Here is a 25,192-nt window from a genome sequence, read left to right as displayed (position 1 = left end):
CCTCGGGTCCAAGACAGGGCGACGGTCAAGGCAACGGAGCACTGCAGCCGTCTGAACGGGAACCCTCGTGGAAGAGGACGTCGGGGCCACTTTTGCGATATGCCGGGATCGATGAAGTGGGGCGCCTCCCTCTGAAATCTTCACACGAAGCTCCTCGAATTCTTCAGGCTTTTGGACCGGTACCGAATGACGTCGCCCCACGTTGGGCGCCAACTGGAGTTCTGGACTTTTTTTCTTTGTCCAGAGGTGTCAGGGACAACACCCGAAGACCCCGGAGTTCAACCTGTCTTGGTACACAAACAAACAGAAACACGGGCTTCTCGATGGTGGCGTCAAAGACCAAAGGTTTATTACTGCAGGGACACAGAAGTCACAGAAACTACACATGGGCAGTATCTAGGAGCCTGTTCGATTTGTACAAAGAGGATTGCTCCTTATATACTAAATATTGGGCTTCAGGCAAATTCTTTACATGTTACCACAGTTCTAAACATTCGTGTCTTAAACAATAAATATTTGGCGTTGCACAGGAATCGTCAACAGTATCTGATGTCAAAACATTACGAATGAGGGGTTCCCACTAGTCCATCATAATCCCATGTCAATTCTTCATTCAAGACCCGGACCGCCTCATCGTAAATTTCGTTACCTCCCCCTAATAAAGGCCCAGAAGGAAAGGAGTAGAGCCAGGTGTGGGAGATAGAAAGACAGGATAAGAAATGTTTGTGGGTCGTAAATGGGCACGGTTACCAGCTTCGGCCGCTTAATCATGATCAGGCCAACGAACACAAGAACCAGTATAGCAGGACTGGCCTCAGGCTGGGGAGGCAGTTCTTGCCGAGTCATGCTGCCACAGCGTTGCTGGCCTAAGGTGCACGTGTCACTAGCAAGGTGAATTGCCGGTTAAAGCCTACGTGTCCTTAATGAAAAAGAGGTCAGTGTGTGTCCATTGACTATGTGAGGGCAAGGAATACAAAATGGCTTCCGTGATCTAAGATGGATGCCATGGGTAAATCACAAATGTGTTGGTAACAGGAGTGCTTTTGCTCGTAGCATAGCGAAAATACCAGGATATACTAAATGGACCATTTGCGGTTCACTGATACCAAAATTATGTATTTACGACAATGTTACAAACACGAGCAAAAATGATTACGGAACCTCAGACATGCGGCTCCCACTCAAATCCACGAAGGAGACTGGGTGCTGGCGCGGCAAGAACAAAGACGAAAGACTGATTCCCCATATCATGAGGTGCCTCTGAAAGTGATACAACAAAACGGAACTATGATCACTGCGGAGGCCGACGGAAGACGAATTACCCGTAATGTGACACACTTTAAGAAGTGTAGCCCCAATGTCAAGGAACTACTGACTGAACCAAGAGTAGAGAAAAGAGAACTAGAGACACTACCCAGTCGCAGTCAAGCACTGATAGAAACCACTGACGGGCGCGAGCATGACATTCCTGACCTCCAGGCGCGCCTCAGACGGGTCATCACAAAACCGTCTCGCCTGATTGAAGAACTATAAGCAGAGACACTTGACGACTAGAAAGAAGGAGTGCAAACCGTTTGATGTGTTGTGTGTTGCTTGGTTTTGTTTTTTTGTGTTTGTTTACAGAGGGGGGAGATGTAATGATGTCCGCAGTGACCACAGCAGTTAGGCACTAGGACATGCCCGAAGTGGGGACGAGGGCGGGCGGAAAGGGAGGAGCTGGGGCTAGGGACGGCAGTTAGCCGTTAGCCCACGAGGAATGAGGACGCTGAATAGAGAAGCTACCCATAAAACAGTGTCGGTGTTTATCTATGACCAACAGGACACTACATGCCCTTTCTCCTCCGTGTACCTGTGCTGATTCATAGTTGGTTCTTGCATTAATTTGCTGCTTGCCCCACTTTTGTTTTCATTTCTGATCTTTACCATGAGCTGTATTGTATCCTGCTACTTACTGAAACACGGTCTGTAGTGACATAGCTGCCAAGGTTTCAGATTGCTATGTGTGACAGCTTGGTAATTTCATTGTAATTACTGAGTCAGCCGCCACGTTCCTTTGCACCAGTTTTAGGGTCTTTTAGAGTTTTTTGTTGATCGAATGGGCATATCCCTCATCTTTGTTGCTTGATTTTTTTCCTCGGAAGAAAGTGTCACTCATAATTACATTGAAACTATGAAAATGTCACACGGAGCAATCTGAATCCTTGGTAGCGATGTTACCCTCTCATCCCCACTTTCGTGTTGACAAAGAGACATGGGCCTGGGCGTCCGGCTCCTTCACTGCCAAAGTTTCAGACTGCCATGAGTGACATTTTCATAATTTCATTGGGCCTCATTTATGAGAAATGATGCATTGCTGCGTGAAAGCAGCGATGCGTCACTTCTCAGTGCGCACTCCTTGCGACATACCTGATGCGTCATATTTACAGTATGACGCATCATGTCGCAAGGAGTTACAGATAGATTTCTGACGTATCTGTAAGCGCAAAAGTGACGCATTGCTGGAGTGTGTCACAAAAGTGACGCAACTCCAGCAATGCGTCCTTTCACATGGGGCAAGCCCCATGTGAAAGGGCCTGAGTCAGTCTTACGCCTGCTGTGAGGTAGGCGTGAGATTTTGACGCAACAGTATCCTAGAAGTGGCGCACTGAAATCTCATAGATTTCACTGCGTCACTTCTACGAAGCTTTTTGCGGGGAAACGCCCCCCCCTGCATACATTATACCTGACGCAGGTATAATGTAGCGCAGGGGTTTACAAAGTGACGCATCTGCTTAGATGCGTCACTTTGTAAATAGAGCGCACCAGGAGGCATGTTTTACGCCGCCGATGTGTCACAAAAAGTGATGCATCAGAAGCGTAAAACTGACGCAAGGCCTCATAAATTAGGCCCATTGTATTTACGAGTTAGCAGCCGCAGGCGCTTGCACCAGTATAAAGTTAATTTTAGAGGTCCTCGTTTCTCAAATTGGTCTAATTTCTAACATTTATATGTTTCCGTTGTCTGCATTGCCTGATTTTACTCGAATAAAAGTGTCACTCATGTTCGTTGGATGTCACTCATACATACATGCCAATATTGTATTTTCTACAATAGAAGTCAATGAGGAATTTTTATTTTCTCGATTTTTTATTTACATTTCCCACGCCCCTGTCCTAAAATGTTGGCATCACGTATGCTCATAATTCATGTAAATGATCAAAGTGTCCCTCATGCAATCTGAAACTCAGCAGCTACGCGTAGGCGGAACGAAGTTCACTGCGCATGCGCAGCACGGGTCAGGTGAGAAGGATACAGTGTACTGGCCAGTGCGCATGCGCATGGATAGCGGGCGTAGCTTTGCGGTCAGAGGGGTGCTAGGGGGGGTTGATGAGATGGACTCACTGCGCATGCGCGGAGCGCTGACACCACTGAGAGGCCGAGGCCGCCGCGCAGACAGAGCAGTGACTGCGGATAGTATCTGCTCAGTGCGCGTGCGCAGACTGGAAACACCGCGGCTTAGGCTGCCACGCACGCGCAGTCAGACCGGGGCTGAGGGCTTCAGCACGCATGCGCAGACGGCGGCAGCGTGTGACCCTGGGCAGCTCGGAGCCATCCGCACGAGCCAGGGCCGAGCCGAGCCGGGGCTGCGGGTCCGAGACGGCGCCGGAGGTGGGTGCGAGCCTCGGGCTGAGCCCCGGAGGGGGGAGAGGTCGCCTGAGACACAGGGGGGGGGGCTGTGGCCTCAATGGAGGGGTCTGTTCCTCTGTGCTGCTGTGAGTTGGGCCTGCTTTGCTGGCGTCTGTTTCTGATTCCAGTCAGTCTGTGACGGGGGTTCAGTGTCTCTGGGGGGGTTGAGTCTGATGCTTCAGTGCAGTACATTTATTTTATTTTATTTATTTAATGCATTTTTATAAAGCGCGGACTTTACCCGAAGGCGTCAGAGCGCTTTACAATAGAACCAGTTACGTTACATGAGAGAACTGTTGCAGGAATAGAACAAACAAAAATAGCCTGAACAGACTACAAGCAAAAGTAAGAATAAATATGACACATTTTACAATGACTACAGAACTTCCTGGCGACCAATAGCAGCCATAGAATCAAAACAACGCAGGCAAAAGGAACACAATTTCAAACGCAGCGAGCACAGGATGTATAAGCAAAAATATAAACATATGTGACAAATTTACAATGACTAAAGAACTTCCTGGCGGGGTCTGAGAAGGAGGGAATTAGTTCTGAAAGTGTCTTTGAAATAAAAGAGATTTGAGGTCCGCTTTGAAGACCTGGATGGAGATGATCGCACGGAGCGAAGGAGGAAGCGAGTTCCAGGTTCTCACCGCATTCCCTGAGAACGATTGTGCCAACAGTTTTTCTCTTTTGAAGGAGGGGGTTTCAAGAAGGAACTTTTCTGCATTCCGAGACGGTCTTCAGCCTCCAGACAGTTTGAGTTTATTCGCCAGATAGCGAGGGGAGGAAGAGTGCAAAGCTTTGTGGGTGATGCACGCTGTTTTGTAGATGGCTCTAGCCTCGATGGGAAGCCATCGGAGAGAAGACAGGATAGGAGTGATGTGGTCACTTCGTTTGGACCCTGAAATGAAGCGAGCTGCTGAATGGAGGACGGATTTGAGGGGGGAGAGGAGAGATTTGGGAAGGCCAGTCTGAAGAGAATTACAATAGTACAGTCTAGAGAGAATTAGCGATTGGACCAAGGTTTTTAGGTCATTCTCCGGGAAGAACCAACAAATCCCCCATAAAAGTCGCAGTTGATACAGAGGCAGGGCTTTCAAAGTCACATTCCTTCCTCCCCGGCACTCACAGTCAATGTCTTGTGGCTTCCAAGAGTAAAGGTTTGTTGCAGTTTATTATGGATGGTTGATGGAGATAGATCCCCAGCTGGATGTGTGGCATCAGTGCCTCTCTGTGGGAAATCCTCCAAATCCACTGGCCAAACACCATCAGCAACAAAGACCGTGGAGGCAGACGACACAGCTCCCTGGTCATGGAGAAACCATGTGAAGATGCCGGGGCTGGATAGATCCCACCCAAGCCCGCATCAAACACCCCCAGGCAAGCCCTGACCCAGAACCCTCCAGGGAAAAGGAAAAGAGGAAGGCCATGAACAGCTGGGGTCGAGGCCTCGGGGGTGACTGCAAGGAGACGGGCTGCACCTAGAGTCAGAAGTAAAGCCCAGGATGGAGATGGTTGGCGAGTCCTGGTTGATGCCTATACCCCCGGAGGGTGGGACGCATGTGTACGTTGCTGTGCAGCCTTTTCTCAAGCGATCGCTTGAGTTGTCTGTAGAATATGGTTTGTTGATGCCGGCTCGCAGGTTAGTTCCCCATGGCGAGTTGAGGTCTGTCACTGCTTCCAGTGCTCACGAGGGACACGAGTGCACTTTTGACTATGCGCAGGGTCCGCAGTGCTTTCTGGTAGCCATGCATGGAGAAGGATGTGGAGATGGTGGCGAAGGATTGTGTGTTGTTTACTGGCTGTGAGAAAACGCTGATGGTGTGCACATCTCCCTACAGCCTGTGGAGCTGATGTCGGGTACTTGAGTGGAAGTGGCTTTTAGTTTGTTGGAGCTTCTGAATCTGCTAGCTTCACGCTACCATTTTGCTGTAGTTGTGGTAGATTATGACACCAATACAAAGAGGCCAGAAGTCATGCTTGCTGTACACCATATACATGATTGAATGCCCATGTAAATTGAGGTACATCGGCAGCACCATTTACGAACTGAAAAAACGCATTTTGGAACATGCACGAGCAACAGTACACAAGGACAGGGGCAATGCAGTTGCTAAACATATGGAAACGGACCACAATGGGGACTGGAAACAATTGCGCTTCTGGGGAATTGAAACAATGAGCATCTCAACAAGGGGTGGCCATAATGAAAAGCTTCTTCGATGCAAAGAGTCACGGCACATCCTAACTTTCAGAACTATGGCTCCGTTTGGGCTTAATCAATCCGAAGAACTGTACACACATCTCTGAGAATGTACAATAACTGTTGATTGACCTCCCTAAAGCATCCCTCTTGACCATATATTTTAGACTAACACTATTGTTTCTTTATTCCCCTCACCTGTTTTTCACTCTTTTTTGATATAGCTCACGGTTTACATTATACCGCTTTCGACATTATAAACAACATGCTCAAAAATGTATTGACCATAATGTTCTAAACTGACTGGTTGTTGTTTCAGTTTGCCCACTGGAGGGCAATACCTCTTGAGTTTTAAAAAGTGATAAAAAGTGATAACTGTTGATTTACCCACGAGAGGGTAGTTCTTACAGCTCACTAAAAAAGTGATAATAATGTGCCAAATTGAATGCTTATTATTTAAGTAAGCCCACTGGAGGGCTACATGTTTTGAATCCAAAAAGCAACAGTAAAACAAAGAACATCAATGTTGATCTGCCCACGGGAGGGCCCCCTTTTTTTGAGTTGCAAAAGCGGTATTATAATTGTGGACTTTTCCAACTAATGTCAATAGTTTTTTTATTATGCTAGTTGCATATAAAACGATCTTAAATAACAGTGTTAAAATTTAAATGTGGAAAAACTACCTCTCCCAGAATTCTTGTTACTTCTATCATGTGACTTGTAAAAGCGTCAGGAACACGCCCAGGGAGGTGTAACCGGCATTGTTTGTTTTGTCCTTTAAAACCTGTGAGCACAAACACGAGACTGACCGTGATCAAGACAGCGGACGCTGTCGAAACGCGTTGGTTGTTTTTTGTTTTTGATCCCCCCCCCCTGCAATTCATGAAATAAATGGAACTTTAAAAACAAGCGATTGATTCCGTCTTTCTGCGACTCCAAACTGCCCCCAGGACTGGGGAAACCTGTTGTAATATATATATATATATATATATATATATATATATATATATATTATTGTTTTTACACATGAAGCCGCTAAGATATGTTTAAAAACGTAATAACATTGATGGTGAGTTTAAAACCCGTCCCCGACTTTCAGTAGAACATACAAGGGTTCCACAGTAAGAGTCTTAGAGTATAATAGGGGACAGAGGTCCTAGACCAGTCATGAATTTGAAGATTGTGGCGATGGGTCCTGCAACCCCATGAAGTTAAGTTTTTTTGCAATTTGAAAAACAAATTTTGTGAACTTAACATTGAGCATTGTGTTTGGGTTCATTGCTGATATAATGGCTTGCCGGCATGTTCGAACGCCGTGCTTGATCCATTCACCGCGTAACAACCGCCTTCTATCCTTGAGAAATGCTGGGCAAACACACACCACATGCTCAATTGATTCAGTGTAATGACCACAGCCCCTATAGTTAGTGTCTTTGTTTGGACGACGCCATGCAGGCAAGTGTTTTAAAAAGGGCCATTCGCCCATCCTCAGGGCCATAAATCTTTTCTTCCAAACCTCTGTGTAGGTGCTCAAAAGGTAAAGGGCCTCTGATCTGGGTTTAAGCTCAGTAATTATCGACCAGGCATGTTTAGGGCTCGCCTGCTGATGCGCTTCAGCGCATAGCTGGCGAAGCTCTATAGGGGCTTATCCAGTGTTTATCCACTGGCGATTCCACTGGCGATTCCTTCAAGTGCATGTGCTTTTTAGGTCATTGCGCTTGCGCAAGCCCTAAAAAGCGCGTGCACAATGCCACCAGCCGCCTGCCTGCCTGCCTCGCATTACCACATCAAAGGCAGCCCTCCGAGCGCATTTCTCACCCCCTAATTATTCACGGCCGGCCGGCAGGCACATCAAAGGCTGCTGCTGCCGTGACTCGCATTTCTCCTCCCTCCTCCCCTATCACTGCCCAGGCCGGCCGTACTTTCTCTTTACAAGGGCGCCCATTCCTGAATCACTTGAAATCTCTCCACATTATTTGCATTTTGTTAATTAAAAAAATTAACTACAACACAGCGTTGCACATTTTTCTCGACTTCGGAAGGATGAGTCCCAATCTCATTTGTACAAAGTGTTGTAATGGGATTATTGGAGAGTTAGAGAAACGTGCTCACAAGTTACATTTTTATGCAAATCATCTGAGTAAATAAACAATAGCATGGTGCCGTTTGCGTCCTTGACTTGATCTGGTTTTTATTTTTATTTTGCTATTATTCTCACAAAGGCTAAGAAGGTCTGCCTACTTTAGTATTAAGTGCTATACGTCGCATAAGCAACAGCTAACCATTCACTCACCCACGCAACGCCACTCACCCACGCAACGCCACTCACCCACGCAACGCCACTCACCCACGCAACGCCACTCACCCACGCAACGCCACTCACCCACGCAACGCCACACACACACACACACGCAACGCCACACACACACACACACGCAACGCCACACACACACACACACACACGCAACGCCACACACACACACACACGCAACGCCACACACACACACACACACACGCAACGCCACTCACACACGCAACGCCACTCACACACGCAACGCCACTCACACACGCAACGCCACTCACCCACGCAACGCCACTCACCCACGCAACGCCACTCACACACGCAACGCCACTCACCCACGCAACGCCACTCACCCACGCAACGCCACTCACCCACGCAACGCCACACACACACGCAACGCCACACACACACGCAACGCCACACACACACGCAACGCCACACACACACGCAACGCCACACACACACGCAACGCCACACACACACGCAACGCCACTCAACCACGCAACGCCACTCAACCACGCAACGCCACTCAACCACGCAACGCCACTCAGCCACGCAACGCCACTCAGCCACGCAACGCCACTCAGCCACGCAACGCCACTCAGCCACGCAACGCCACTCAGCCACGCAACGCCACTCAGCCACGCAACGCCACTCAGCCACGCAACGCCACTCAGCCACGCAACGCCACTCAGCCACGCAACGCCACTCAGCCACGCAACGCCACACACACACGCAACGCCACACACACACGCAACGCCACACACACACGCAACGCCACACACACACGCAACGCCACACACACACGCAACGCCACACACACGCAACGCCACTCACCCACGCAACGCCACTCACACACGCAACGCCACTCACACACGCAACGCCACTCACCCACGCAACGCCACTCAACCACGCAACGCCACTCACCCACGCAACGCCACTCACCCACGCAACGCCACTCAGCCACGCAACGCCACTCAGCCACGCAACGCCACTCAGCCACGCAACGCCACTCAGCCACGCAACGCCACTCAGCCACGCAACGCCACTCAGCCACGCAACGCCACACACACACGCAACGCCACACACACACGCAACGCCACACACACACGCAACGCCACACACACACGCAACGCCACACACACACGCAACGCCACTCACACACGCAACGCCACACACACACGCAACGCCACACACACACGCAACGCCACACACACACGCAACGCCACACACACACGCAACGCCACTCACACACGCAACGCCACTCACCCACGCAACGCCACTCACCCACGCAACGCCACTCAGCCACGCAACGCCACTCAGCCACGCAACGCCACTCAGCCACGCAACGCCACTCAGCCACGCAACGCCACTCAGCCACGCAACGCCACTCAGCCACGCAACGCCACTCAGCCACGCAACGCCACTCAGCCACGCAACGCCACTCAGCCACGCAACGCCACTCAGCCACGCAACGCCACTCAGCCACGCAACGCCACTCAGCCACGCAACGCCACTCAGCCACGCAACGCCACTCAGCCACGCAACGCCACTCAGCCACGCAACGCCACTCAGCCACGCAACGCCACTCAGCCACGCAACGCCACTCAGCCACGCAACGCCACTCAGCCACGCAACGCCACTCAGCCACGCAACGCCACTCAGCCACGCAACGCCACTCAGCCACGCAACGCCACTCAGCCACGCAACGCCACTCAGCCACGCAACGCCACTCACACACGCAACGCCACACACACACGCAACGCCACACACACACGCAACGCCACACACACACGCAACGCCACACACACGCAACGCCACACACACACGCAACGCCACTCACACACGCAACGCCACTCACCCACGCAACGCCACTCACCCACGCAACGCCACTCACCCACGCAACGCCACTCACCCACGCAACGCCACTCACCCACGCAACGCCACTCACCCACGCAACGCCACTCACCCACGCAACGCCACTCACCCACGCAACGCCACTCACACACGCAACGCCACACACACACGCAACGCCACACACACGCAACGCCACACACATGCAACGCCACTCACACATGCAACGCCACACACGCAACGCCACTCACCCACGCAACGCCACACACACACGCAACGCCACACACACATGCAACGCCACTCACACATGCAACGCCACACACGCAACGCCACTCACCCACGCAACGCCACTCACCCACGCAACGCCACTCACCCACGCAACGCCACTCACCCACGCAACGCCACTCACCCACGCAACGCCACTCATCCACGCAACGCCACTCATCCACGCAACGCCACTCATCCATTTGCAAAACGAAAAATGTGAAACTCTTCTATTGCGAGACCTATTGCATTTTCAATGCTTGTTTTGTTTGAACAGCTGTGCCCTGTCCTGATGAAAAGACCAGAGGCGAACACTTCGTTTAACAGACAATTTGAGTCCCTGCTGGGGCCGATTGGTTCCCCAATAGACCGCAGCATCGAGCAGTTCCAAAGAGTGGTCTAGGAAACATCGATGTTTTTGACTGGGGTGACCTGCTGATATTTCTTGCCACAACTTGGTCTCCAGGCTTCCTTCCCTTGAATTACGCAGTCTGTGGCACAATTTGATGAATGCGCCTGCACCAACGCACACGTGGTTCAGCAGGCCGAGCTCGAGCCTGATCTGGGCCGGAGAGGCCGATTTCGGAAGGTGCCAGACTAGTTTGTATATTCTGGTTGTTGTTTTATTCAACATTAACGAGTTGCTCCCCAACATTATTTCTTGGCCGTAGGTTAAACAGTTTGTAATCTTTGCCTTCATAACTGTCAGGAGGGGGGATTAACTTGGGCCAAGTAACTGTGCCGAAACTTTCATCATTGCTGCTTCGAGGGACAGTGCTTTTGCTTTGACTGCTTCTTTCTGTTTTACAAAAGAGCCCTTGGAATCCATAAAATACCCAGATATTTATATGATGTCACATTTCAATTTTTTTGCCATTAAAGAACCATCCACCGGTTTGCTGCTTCCGATTTCCGAAGGTCATAGTTTTTGTTTTTGAAAGATGTAATTCCAGAGCAATACTCAATGTAAAAGAGAGCAGCTGGTCAAGAAGTCTTTGTAAACCGACCCTCGTGTGACTGAATAACACAAGATCGTCGGCATAAAGCAAGTTACTAATTCGGGTTCCACCAAGTGAGGGGGGATGAGAATTGGCCTTGTCCAGTAGATGGGATAAATCAGAGATAAAAAGATTGAACTAAAAAGGGGCCAACACACACCCTTGTTTGACTCCAGAAGAAGTCAGTATTTTTCTTGAGACGTGTGAGCCGTCACCCAATTTAATGCGAATCCAGGTGTTTGAATGAAGTTGGATTATTAATTTTAACAGGATACTCGGGATTCCCCATTTTTGTAATTTGTGCCATAAAAGGGCCCTAGGCACCCGGTCGAAGGCCGCTTTAAAATCAACAAAGCAGCAGTGCAATGGCGTTTTTGAGGATGCTGCTTTCTCCATAAGTGTGGATAGGGCTAGTAGTGCCTGATTTGGCCACAAAGCCAGTCTGATTAAATGGCAGCCGCTAGGTTTTTAGCACCCAGGACTACAGATCTTCCAACAAGGGCTGGTGAAATACTTGGACTCTACGTCTAAGAGTGCTATCATCCTGTAGTTTTTAGGATCAGCTCTTCTTCCTCCTTTAAAAATTGGGTGAATTGTTGCTCCTTTCCATGAATCCGGTATATTGTAGGTGTATCGGCAATGCAAAAATAGTGGGGCCAGATGTCCAGACCAAAGCATGGGATCAGCTTTAAACAGGGCCTGCGGGAGTCCATTAGGGCCCGGGGCCCCATCCGAACGGGCATTGGTAATACGGCGAATAATATTTTGTCTCATGCCTTCATAAGAGGACCAAAAATTTGAAAGTTGAGGGTCTTGCTGAAACGTCGTTTCCTCTTTATTAATAAGTGAGTTGAAGACATTGGGTACATCATTTATGGTTAACGTGCCGTTTCTCGTTGTTTTCCGTGGTGAGGTGATGTTCAATTGATCCCTTTCTTTATTTTGATCTTGGAAGTGCTCTGTTAGAAAAAGGTCCCATTCAGCTTCACTTATGTTGGCGCTGCATTGGCCAGTTGTGCCCAGTGTCCTCCTATTCACCAGTGTCCAAAAGGGTTTAGGCTTGGAATTTTTGCTGGCGTGGACTAGTTTCAGCCAAAACTGGTCGGCGGCTATATGTTTGTCCCTGATGACTGATTTTCTCAATGCTTTCTGAGCTTGCTTATAGTCAGACAATGCATGAATATCACCCGGGCGTTTCCTGGTGAGGCGTAATGCAGCATTGCGTTTGGTCTTAGTGTTTTTGTCTCTGCTGTAATGAGATTCTGTACAGGGTAGGGAGGTTTGTGTACTGAAGACGGAAATTGACTCAGCAATTGATGGACGAGGAACTCCCATGTTTTAATTGGATCAATGTCTCCTGTACTCCATTCTCCTAGGAGCGATCTACATTTGTCCATTATTGCAGGGAGTAGATGGTCCGTCCATTTCAATTTTTTAAGGTTTTCCGTACAAATGCCAGTTGTAGAGTGGGCTATTGCCGAGTGATGAGCAACATTGAGGGATAAGCCAATTATTTGGGGGCGATGGTCACTGATGCCCGGAGGTGCAATGTAAAAGTTCTCTGTTAAGGGGAGTATTTCAAAGTTTCCAAGCGTGTAGTCAAGAAATGAGTAGGAGCGGCCGTTAGTTCGAGTCCAGGCTGGTGGAGAATCCATAGAAAATCTCCCATTCAATACAGTGAAACCCAGGCTGTTAAGTTGTAGAGCAGCATATTCACCCAACTTGCTTGGCCTGATGCCTGATGGTTTGAGAAGGGGCACTAGGTACGATGGAGCAGCTGGGAGTATTTTGTTATCTTCGTCTTGGGTGGTTGAGTGTAGATTGGTATTAAAATCTCCAGAAATTAAGAATGGGACTGCGCCGTTGGCTTTTATCAGGTTGGACAAGATGTCAATCAGTCGATCGAATTTAGCTTTTTTCTTGCTGGAGTAAGGTGCAACATAAATGTTGAGCAGAAAAAGTTGTCTGGCTGCGTTTGGACTGCTGATTCTAATGCCGGTAATCCAGTCTTCATTGAATTCCAACGTTTTGATGTTCAAAGATAATTTACAGGCGACGTAGATCGAAAGGCCGCCTCGTGGCCGGCCAGGCTTGTGCACTCTTATTGCTGGTACCCTGAATCCTAGATAACCTTCAATAGGGGAGCTTGATACAGACCAGGTTTCCTGGAGAAGTATGATGTTGTTTTTTTTCAGGAATTCCAGACTGTTAGGGGATTGAAGTTTTCCATCAAGGCCGTTAATGTTCCAGGAACATATCAACAAGCTGGAGCGGATAATATTTCAGTCTTTGTGGTCTCGGAACAGGGCCTCTGGCAGCCAGTCCCAATCAGGGTTTACAGTGGATTGTCTCTCTTGATGGACTCGCCAGACTCAGTTAGGGAGCTGCTTCGAGGTGATCTCAATATTGAAAATTGTAGATTTATTGATTGGGTTGCAGGAACCAGGGCACTGGACAGAATTGAGGCGTACCGAAGGTCGGTAGGTGTTACTAGTTTAATGCCCCAGCTGTTGAATTGCTCTGTCTGTGTTAATACCAGGTCCTTTATTGCTTCGGTTGCCAAGGTTATCAAGGTGGTTTCAATTAATAGGTTATTGTTGCTAGGTGTAAATTCAATGGATATTATGTCGCTTGATACCAGTTTGTTTAATTCTGGAATTGATTTAAAAAGTCTAAGAATGTACCCTCGATTCAGAATGTCATGCGGACCTTGGGAAATATACTCCGGGACTAACAATAGTTTGGACTGGTACCCTTCTGTACACTTTTGACTCTGTGTTGGGACGATGGGAAGAGCTGGGGATTTTACGGTGTTGTCAGATCCCCATTGGTTCCGAAAAGATTTTTGCGGGGGGGCCTGTCTTTTTGATGGAGAAATTTGGGGACGCTTTGTTAAGGATGATTTTACTACCAAGGGATGTGAGACTTGCTTTGTTAAGAGTGATTTTACACTTGGTGGCAGGGCCCAGGGTCGTAGTTCGAATTTTTCGACACCTTCCTTCTGCATTGTTGGAGGGAATTACCTGCAACGTGTGCTAAACATTCTGGGTTCTTCCCTGGTCCTGTCTTGCCTGCTGTCGGCACGATAGATCTATTAGCACCAGGGGTAGCCGTTAGGATGTCGTTTGTGGGTGACAGGCTAGCCAGATCCTTTTTGGGCATCCCGTTGGGTGGAAAAAGGTCTCCTTTTGGTGATGTTTGGGGGGTAGGATTGAGGACTTCAATTTGGTCAGACCAGGCGTTTAGTGCAGGTGGTGAATTTGTTGATGTTGGTTTTTTGTACAAAATTGATTGTTGAGGCAAGGACTGACTGGTAATGGAAGTAGTTATACTGGGCGAGCCCTGTGGTGGGGTAGAGATGTTTTAAAAAAAAAAGTGATTTATTGTGTTTTGAGTTTCAGTTACTTGTCTGTTCCGGTTTTTACAGTCTTTTTTTCTCTCGCTTACTCAACTTGTGGATGTGAGCCACAATCGCTTCTTTATCGGCAACCGAGCCAGAGCTCTCGGAAGCCATATTGCCGGTTGAGCATGTGCTCTTACAATTAGACGCTTGATTTGATTTTAGGGAAGTCAAGTTAGTTGTTAAGGATTGACAAATTATGTTATTTGACTTGTTCATATTTTGAAGTTCAAGAGGGGGGTTGATGGAGCCAGGGGTTGTTAGTTTGACAATTCTGGGACTTTCTGATAAGGTTTTGTTGTTATTGACGGGGCCTTGATAACTGTTGCTTGTTTTCTGAATGACTGGGTCAGATACCGCAGGAGAACAATAATCCTGAGATGGAATACCGGTCTGCCCTGGTAGCAGAAGTTTCTTTTTTTTTTTTTTTTAATATTTTTATTAGAGTTTTTCCCCCATTTTCTTTATAACATTACATTAGCAGGGCACAAAAATTACAAAGCGTTAAAACACAAAATTGTACATACAGCTTCAGACAGAAATCAAAATAGGATCTTAGTCTTTTAAGGATCTATACCAAGCTTCCATCGGATAAAAGATTCCCAAATTTGCGTATCCATCTTCTTGCCCTTTTTTCCCTTTCTAGCGTATATGGCTGTTTCCAATTTTTGTATAGACATTACTTTGCCTAACCATTGGTGGTATGATGGGGGATTAGGATCTAACCAAGCAGAAGCCACAATCAATCTCAAAATTGCCATTGCCACAAATAAAAAATATTTACAAGTCAGCTGCTCATCGACGCTTAACCCCAATAACATAATGGCTGGTGTTAACTCTATTGTCGATGACATTGCGATCTGAAAGAAATTCACAATATCCTGTTTCAATTTATCCAAGTGGGGACAGACTGCAAATATATGTATCAAATCAGCATCTGCATTTCCACATCTGAAACAGGTGTTACCAGATGTGCCACCCCACTGAGCAGAAGTTTCTTGACTTCAGTTGGAACTGACACCAGGAACTCGGGTAACGAGGAGAGGCTGTCAATTATTGGTGAACAGCAACATACCGCCTGCACCAGGTGAGCTTTGGATTGTGCCTTTATGATCAAGGTGTTAAGGCCCTCTAGCTTTTTATTAATCCCATCTGTGAGCACGGCCAATGTGTTTAAGAGGTCAACCTGCCGGTCCAATTTGTCAGAGTGGTAGTTTAAGGCTGAAACTGTTGATTGCAGTGTTTGCAGGAGTTGAGGCCACAGAATGTTCTCATTGTGCGTGGGGCAGTTCTCCTTAGCGGGAGGCCTGTTATGATCGTCATTGAAGAAAGACAAGTCAAGTGAATTTATAATAATCGGGCTACCTGTTGAGGGGCCCATGTGGTTGCACTGGTCAGATAGCTTTGGGATGAATTTTGTGGGTGATAAAAAGTCGTCACACAAGATAGGCCCAATTTGTAGTTCCCTTTGAGCGGTTAATACTAGTTTACTTCCAGCAAGCACATCCGTGGCCATATTCATAGTCTGTGTGTTTGCTGCTGGCGGTGGTGGAGAATTTGTATTAGTAGAAAGGTGGTCGTCCTCCCTTGGAGGGGAATTTTGGGGCAAGTCTGAAGTTGGGTTTATATTGACTGGTGACTGGTCGAATTGAAACACGTTGGATCCCTGTGGAGGTGATAGAGAACAGCTCTCTGTAGCATTTGGAGCTGAGTATTCGTCCTTTATTGAAGTTCTTGAGGAAGATATAATTTGAGGTGAGCTGAGGCCTGACCAGTGGGGGCCACCATGAATCATAGCCTTTACTTGATTTAACTTCCGATCTGAAGACACAAGAGCGGCTGTTGTTTCCAGCACAGTGCTATACGGGGTATTTGGGGTAAGGCATGGCTTTTTTGTTGCAGCTGCATTTTTAAAGAAATCCCTCAGAGTCACCCGTTTGGGGGAGGTGGCCATGCGGACTGTCATGCCTTGTTTAGTATCTGAGGATTTGACGTTGACAGGGGGTGCTGGCCCTGACAGTGTGGGGGGAGAAGAAGTGCCGGGGGGGATCGGAAGGTTAGTTGATGGTGTCTGAACATGACCGTGAGACACTCTGTGCTGGGGTGTGTCAGGGAAAGTGCTCCCGCCGTGTCTGAGTTATCACTTAGCGACTCTTGCCTTATGGCTTTGGGTAAGGGTTTGGGTTGTGTTTTCCTGGTTCTCCCTGACCTCATTGCAAGGTTATTGTGAGGTAGTAAGGTGTAATGCCTCGGGGCCTCAGAGCCTAAATGCCCTAGGACCTCAGTGGTACCTCAGCGGGGCTTCAAGGGAACACGCTAATTGAAAGCCACCCCTGCCTGGAGCAGCTCCAGCGACTGGGGCAGTCCGTAATGTTGGCCACACTCAGGCACTCAATCACAGGGAACTTAGGGCTTTAGTCGCCTTGTGTTGCAGCAGGTGTCAATAATAAGATCCTTTGCCAAAGGTGCAATTTCCTGAAGTTAAGTCCACTTGGTTTGGCCCGACCTTGCTTTAGCTAGCTGCTCCGTGTGCTGTACCCTTTTGTGTGCTGCTCCCGGCTGCTTTCAGGCTGGCGGTGCGCTTGGGGCCAGGAACCACTGCGGCTCCAGGGCAATGCCACGATCTACCAATACTGACAGAGCCCTGTGCGACGGCCTCCTTGCCTTTGCCTGGCCAATATGCTGGAGTGGAGGAGGGGGTCACGGCCACAGCCACTGCCACTGCCACAGCGGTCGCTAGAGGGCCAGAGTCCTTGCTGCTGCACTGCTGCACTGAGGGAAGTCACCGAATGGCCAATACCTCGTCTGATGTGCAGTGGGTTCGTGCCCACTGCTCCAACACTCTGTTCAGCTCCTCATGTGTGTTGCTGCTTGCTGCTGTCTGGAATTATTTGGCAGCACAATGATGGGTGGGGCCAACCGGAACGGTGGGGGGCCGAGGTTCGGCAGATTTAACGCACCCAGCCCCACTTAGCGGCCCGCTGCCTGCAGTCCACGGGCGGATGCCCACTCACCGCAGAGAGGAGAGAGGGTTAAGGAGAGCAGCCGATTTTCCGGGCGGAGGGGGCTGCGGTTCGAGGGAGCTACGGTTCGGCGCTTCTCCCGCACCCGCTTGCTCTGTCTGTGTCCTTGTTATTCTGACCGGTTGTTCTGACCGGCTCACTCGCCCCCACTTGACCGCCCGCTACCGCAAGGAAAGGCAGCAATGTCAGCGGGGGATCCGCGGTTTTCTGCGGTTTTCGGCGTCCTCCCTAGTTGCTCCCGCTTGCTCTGCTCTGCTCACTCAATCGGTGATCGGCAATCTTTTGGCAGGGCGGGAACTTTCTGGGACTTTAGTCCTCTTGGTTGAGAAGACTACCACACTAATGACTAAGATCCGTGCTATGCGACCTGAAGGGAAAAACGGCTAAAGCTTGAAATGTCTTGATCGTGTCTTTGTTCCCTATCAGGGTTAGTGCGGGTGTTCTAAAGAGTTAAATGTTATATAGGTATGTACAGTGAGTCAGCAAGCCCAGCACACGCCTACATCAGCCGAATGTCCGAATCTGCCCTTCACCTTGAGTCTCACTGAAGACCTGCAATAATGGGAGAGCGCAATTCATGGGATCACAGCCCCTTTTTTCTTTTTCTTTTGTATGTATTTGCCTTCACTCGGACTCTGAATACCTCCTGAAATCGGTCTTTAAGTTAGGAGACCAGTGAAGTTAACATACTGAAATGAAAAGATCATTTGTAAAGCACGATAGCTACCCTCAGGCATCCTAGCGCTACAGACAACACTTGCAGGTGAAAACAGTTGAGGATTTATTCGGTTTTATTGAAGAGGAAGGTTTTTAAATGTTTGCGGAACAGCAGTAGGTTGGGCTCAGATCGCAGATGGAGGGGGAGGGAGTTCCAGAGTTTGGCCGAGTTGTAAGAGAATAACGGGCCTCCACTTCTGGATTTCTTGTTCCTAGGAACTGTGGCGAGGAGAGAGGATGCTGAACTGAGCTGTTTGCTCGGGTGGTAGGGGGTGATCAGAGAGTGATTGATGACAGCCCCTGTTTTTCAGAATGCTCGGTGAGTGATGCAGAGGGTCTTGAAATCGATTCTTTCCCTGACTGGGTGCCAGTGAATGCTTTTTAGACCGGGTTTAGCTGGAAGGCGACGGGGGATCTGAAGCAGTGTTCGGGCATCACAGTTTTGTATGATCTGAAGCTTGCGTAGAGTGGTTTGTGGTGCTCCTAGGTAAAGGGCGTTTCCGAAGTCAAGACGGGACAGAATTAGACCTTGAACCATAATCTGTCTTGCCCGGAAATGCAGGAGGGGTAGGATCTTCCAAAGAAGCCTGAGTAGCCCGAGGCAGGTGGCTGATAGTATGGCTGCTTGGCAGTTGAAGTTGAGGGATTTATCCTACCAGATGCCAAAGCTCTTTATAGTGTCCTTTGGTGTGGAGGGAGAGCCAAGGCAGGCGGGCCAGAGTGAGTTGATCATGGAGGTGGGGGGTTGCCTAGGAGCATTAGCTCCGTTTTGTCTCCGTTTAATTTGTTTCATATGCTCAGTAGGCATTAACCACAACATTGCACACATATCGAAAAATAGATACTAAATTGAATCTGATTGCGCTAGGTACATTTCTATTTCCGTTTAATTTAAGACATGAGGAAGTCATCCATTTGGTGACTTCTTCTAAGCAGTCCCTCAGGTTGGTATGTGCTGTGCGTGTGTCTGAGTGGTTGAGAGCCACCACTAGCTGAGTATCGTCGGCATATGTGATGATTTTTATAAAGAACGGACGGACTGTCTCAGCTAGGGGGCTCATGTATATTGAATAGCGTAGGGCTCAAGGAAGAGCCCTGCGGCACCCCGCAGCCAAGAGGCTTTCTGGGGGAGGTGGTGTCATCCAGAGAGACGGGACAGTGCTTGTGGATAGGGAGGCATTAAGCAGGTCCAGAATGGTAGGGAGGATGTTGGTGGTGGATGAAAGCAAAGTGCACGGGGCTGCCGGGTCGTTGGCGGGAGCCGGAATTTACCTGATGCATGATGGAGTCAAGCGGCTTGGGGTCGAGGGGAGGGAGGACTTCGAGAGTGGTCAGGGGATGAGTGCCTGATTCAGGTGATGTGGTGGGTGGGGGGTCAATATGAGTGGAGGAGAAGGAAGTGTAAATACTTTGGATTTTTTGGAAGAAGAACTCTGCCAGGTCGTTGCAGCGGGTTTGCGCATTGTAAGCGGAAGGGGGGTTTTCGGGAAGCTTAAGGAGGGTTTTCGGGATACGATATTTCTCTTTTGGCTTGGAGGCAGCTGCGTTAATTTTTTCTGCAAAGAAATTTGATTGTGTGGTTTTAATTTTGTTTTTGTAGGACCTTATCACTTCCCTGTATGCAGTTTTTAGGTCTCGTACATGGCGACGCAGTCGCCATCGAGACCTATTGTTACTGTCTTGCCTGCCAAGTGATACAGCTAGGGGCACGCGCCGATTGGGGTTTGTGAACGCGCTCAAGACTGCCTCTCACCTCTCTTAATCGCTCGCGCACACACACAGCCCAACTCACGCATGCGCATACACACACGCATGCACACACACGCAGGCACACACACTCACGCAGGCACACACACACACCCCCTACAACTAAGCCCCACCCGCCCCACTCACCGGTTACAAGCTCCGTCACACAGGGCTTCCCTCACTTGCATCGGCAGCCTCTGCTCCTCCTACGTGCCTACAGCGTTTCACAGCCTCCCCTGGGGCGGGACTTCCGCCTTCTCGTCCAGTCACTTTGTGGGCGCGGGCTTCCCCGCAGAAAGCGGAATTCCAGCCCCAGGGCAGGCTGAGAAATGCTGTAGGAGGCATACGAGTGCTGGAGTCTCTCGTTTTCTTGTTTTTTACAGTTATGAGCCGTCATGGCTCATTAAATGCTTTCACGCGCACTACTCGATTGTTTTTTTTAACTTGAGGCGTGTGCGCTTGTTTTTATTATGTTATACATTTCTACACCCACATACTGCCTGAAGGTTAAGTCTAGTGACGAGAATGCTCCCATCAAAACACGCAGTCTTGATTTCATGTCACAGCTCTTTCTTTTGAAACTCGGTATTAAAACAATACTAATATGCTTAAAATTTCACTTCGTCTGGAGTTGATAAACATGCTCTTTCCTGCAGCATGATGTTGTTTCCCAAAACGGCTGCTGCCTTCGCTGTGCCACATTTTAAGGAACTCCGAGTGCTGAATCTTGCTTGTACATGTACAAGTGTTCCTCAGGCGGCCACTGGGTGGAACTAGAGAGGTGACTGGATTCCCCACACGAATGTGCTTTTAGGAAAGACGGGCAGACAAGGTACTACTGTTAACCCTGGTAGCATGAAGCCGTAAATGTAACATGATTGACATGGTACTCAAAGATGCAAATCATAAAGGCTAAGTCCCTATTATCAATTGTGAGCTTGTTTCTCTTATCAATTCTAAAGACGACTGAAGGGAACTGTTGGCACGCGACTTCAGATAATGTGGAGTCGGCATTTGATGCATGCATCTGCAGAAGCTACAAGAGACTGATTTAATTTGACGATACAGTCTTTCAACCTCTGCGACCTTTGAAATACTGGTGCTTGCATGATTGTATTATCCAGGGCTCGAGTCGGGGTACCACGCGGGTGGACGGCATCCCCCCACTTATTTTACCGGGAGCTCCATAACTGGAGCAAAAAAAAGAACAAGCACTGGCGTTGCCAATAGGTCTCGCATTAGGAAAGTTTAACCTATTGGTATTGTAAATGACATAAGCTTTCCTAATGCGAGACTTATTGGCAACGCCAGTGCTTGTTTTTATTCCATTCCCTCACTGCCTGGACGAGCCCAGAAGTGCTGGGGTCGTAGGCAGAAAATCAAGGAGTGTGGCAAATGGCCGGAGGGGAGGAGAAGCCGCAGAGCGCACGCTGGGCGAAGCCCTTTGATGTGCTGTGCGGCCGGGGGCAGGAGAGCTGAGATAGCGTGTTAGGGGAGGAGAAGCCGCAGAGCGCACGCTGGGCGAAGCCCTTTGATGTGCTGTGCGGCCGTGAATGCGCGTGCTTGTTGGCTCACGTGATTCACGTGAACTTAAAGAAAACCGCACTCACGAGTTTTTTGAGCACTTGAATTCTCGCTCCCTCAATGCGCTTGCGCGCATTGATAGGTCGCGAGACCTAAAAAGGCACTACTTTTAAAACGCACAGCATGTAAAGCAGGAGTAAACACGTTTCTTATTCTAAAGGAATTAGAATGAAATCACATCTAAGGGGTGAGCGAGGGGAGGCAATGAGTCTGATGGTGCAAGCCACCTTTCGTGACGTCACTTCCTGTCGTGACCTCAGCATCCCCCCACTTCTTTTTAGGTCTCGGCTGAACGCGCGGAAGCGCGTGTCTGCCGACAACCTATTGTGGCCGTGTCTCCTTTCCAGGAGACACTCCTGGCCGCGCGCATCGCCTTGGAGGCGATTTCAAACGAGCACGCGAACGCTCGCTGCATTCTCTCACACACACACACAGAAGCGCCCATGCATGCATGCACGCACGCACGCACGCACGCACATACAGCCTCCCCCACACACATACACACGCGCACGCACACAGACACACGAGTGCTGCCCCCCTCGCCCCCCCCCGCACCCCGCACACCGCACACCGCACCCCCCAGCCCTTTCTAACTTACCGGGGCAATCTCGGGGGACTCTGCCGCTGCAGCTCTTTCCAGCTCCTTTCACGGGGCTCCCTCAACAGACGCCTAACCTCCTGCTGGCGGGCCCGGGGTTCTCCACTGCTCACAGGAGCCCCGGGCCGCGATACGCATGCCTCCTCTTCCGGTCCTGACGCGGCCCCGCCCCCGTCACAGGCGACATTGCCTGACTTCCGGTGGGTGCGTACATTTTTAAATCAATGTGAGCAAGTTTCTTTTTTTTCTTTACTGCTTTCCGTGCAACCTTTTTTTCTTCACACAGCTATAATGAAATAACAAGCGATTTAACGCCCCAGTGAGGCATAATTAGACACCACCAGATGGCTTACAGAGTTACCTGAAATAACGGGCGAAAGCGCACTTGTGGCCACCCCGCTACAATACTCTTAAAATGGTTGACCTGGTCCACCCGGGAGATAAGCATTGTTTTTTGAGTGTGTTTATTTTCACTTGAAAATCAAAACTAGGTTCATCCCCCTTTCCCAGCTGCACAAGTGGAGACATCGATATTTCGAAAGAAAACTGTTTGGGTATAATAGCCGGTTTGATTTGCCATTCTTCTGAAGCAGGGTGAGAGCGAGTGTTTTTGGGGGTCATTTCATTGCAATCAATGGAGATGGAAATATCTGGCAGTGTGAAGAAGGCTTGTTTACAGGGCGGGCGAGCAAATGTCACAGCTCTGTTCTCGCCTCGGTCTCTGTTATCCACCCCAGTCTGGCAGCTTATGCATGCTTTCCATGGCTTGCGTCTTCTCACTGGCTGCGTCCTCTGCCTTATCTTCCACCATCTCCACGTTTGTTTTCTTTCTGTTTCCTTTATTCGTCTCTGGAGAGGACAATCTTTCATGACCAAAGCTTTGTGTTACAAAACTTTAGGAAAGAGAGAGAGTGTGTGTGTGTGTGTGTGTGTGTGTGTGATGTGTGTGTGTGATATGTATGTGTGTGTGTGTGTGTGTGTGATGTGTGTGTGTGTGTGTGTGTGATATGGGTGTGTGTGTGTGTGATATGGGTGTGTGTGTGTGATATGTGTGTGTGATATGTGTGTGTGATGTGTGTGTGTGATGTGTGTGATATGTGTGTGTGTGATGTGTTTTCTATGTGATTCGTTTTGAAGCTGTTAATTTGTGTGGGTGCAAATGCAATAGGTCTCGTATTTGCCAGAGATTAAGCTATTGGCATTGTAAATGACAATGCCATTTATTTATATGCTTTAAAGACAAAAACATAAATAAAAATGTCATGACCAATGCCAATAGCTCTAACTTTAACAATGCCGAGACCATTGCATTGTAAATGCTTGTTTTAGGACTTGTGCCCTGGTATTATCTACATTGGGACAGCCTAAGTCGTAAGTAATATGGCCGATATAAGCCATCAAAACCATTCAGCTAAATATAAGAATGTTTTTGCAGTGCCTTACTATACAAAACATTAGTCAGTGAAAACAATAAAGCTGTCCCTAGGCATGATCTAAAGCAAGCATTGGCATAGCCAATAGGTCTCGCCTTTGGGACCTTATAAGTGTTTAACCATGCAACAGTTAATGTTGTTGCACTAAGGATATTGTGCTGCAGTTTGTTGTGAGCTGAACATTAGCATACACTTTGAAACCTAGAAGCAAATTAAGGTACGTGGCTCCAGTGTCACATCTGCCTGCCACGCCTGTGTGCTTGGAAGTGAGGCTAACCCAGACAACCTTCACTCCCCTAGGGGCAGCTCCATGGCTGGACGCGGACTTCAAGCGTTTAGAGCGTCAGAGCCACGTACCTTCATTTGCTTCTAGGTTCCAAAGTTGATGCTAATGTTCAGCTCACAACAAACTGCCTTGTAGAACACACCTCCTCTGAGTCGTGTGTGAGTTTTTAGGGAGCACAAATGGAAGTTAATATTGAAAAGGTTTTTTTCTCCAGTTTTGTTTCCTATCAATGATTGTGGTGTGGCATCCTAGTCCTGGGACTGCGTGAGTAAGTCCACGCAATAGAGCATTCCAGGGTTGGCTGCTAATTGTCGCTTGTTGAACCCTGGCACGCATGGAGTGCCCTCTCTGCGCCACATTACCTTCTGAAGGGTGTTTATTCGCGTAGCTCTTCTCTGAATTGCCTGTTCATAAAGCTTTTCCGGTTCCTGTTGTGGATTATTAGACTGGTAGTATGAAATTATTTGCTTTCTTTTTATTTTTTATTTTTTAACTATTTTTCTTTTTCTGATGCAGTACATTTTGGGCAAATTTTGTTTCAGATTGTTCACCTGCTTGCATTTCATTACTCGATAACTGGTGCTCTTAAATACACGGTGAGCATGTTAATGTTTTGAATAATGTAGGAAATGCGCAACGGAATGAAATATAGCTCTTTACCCTTCCTTTTCCCAACTGCTCTCCCGTGCCCCAGATCGATTGTTTATACAATTGTATAGCGCAGCTTATCATCCGTGAGTGTATCCAGGCGCTGTCCAGGGCCAAGGCGACATTATGTGATTTGCCCAGAATCACAGAATGTCACGCCGATGCCGATACACGATTGTTGGTACTTTATGAAACATTATCAACTTGTATTGGCCTTTTTGTGCTGCTTTGGTATTTTTATAATAAGAGGTTATAAATGTACGAAAAAGGTGTAGGGCGATTTGATTTTTTTTTTTTTAAATGCTTAACTTCTGCAATTCTAATGTTACACCCCTTGAATTAATGACTGAACTTTTAATAATGCAGTGTTTGGGGGCAGGGAATGGAAGAGAATTTGAAAATCCACCCTTGCTTCACATAGTCACTGTTGTAGAGGGAAATGTTTTCTGATGAAATAAAAAAGGAG

At 48.5% G+C, this 25,192-nt stretch overlaps 1 protein-coding gene across 1 annotated transcript in view; it reads left to right on the top strand.

Annotated features, from left to right (window-relative positions):
• The first annotated feature begins 3,554 nt into the window (after nt 1–3,554).
• The window catches only part of LOC144764112 (zinc finger protein 783-like), a 121,261-nt gene continuing 99,623 nt past the window's right edge, over nt 3,555–25,192 (top strand). The window contains exon 1 of the mRNA XM_078650281.1: nt 3,555–3,649. The gene's annotated coding sequence lies outside the window, so the exon portion shown is untranslated. The remainder of the gene's footprint in view (nt 3,650–25,192) is intronic.

This window comes from Lissotriton helveticus, chromosome 6 (assembly GCF_964261635.1).
Source record: "Lissotriton helveticus chromosome 6, aLisHel1.1, whole genome shotgun sequence".
NCBI classification, from domain to species: domain Eukaryota; kingdom Metazoa; phylum Chordata; class Amphibia; order Caudata; family Salamandridae; genus Lissotriton; species Lissotriton helveticus.
Note: the sequence above shows the minus strand (reverse complement) of the source record. Positions and strands in the feature narration are given on the sequence as shown.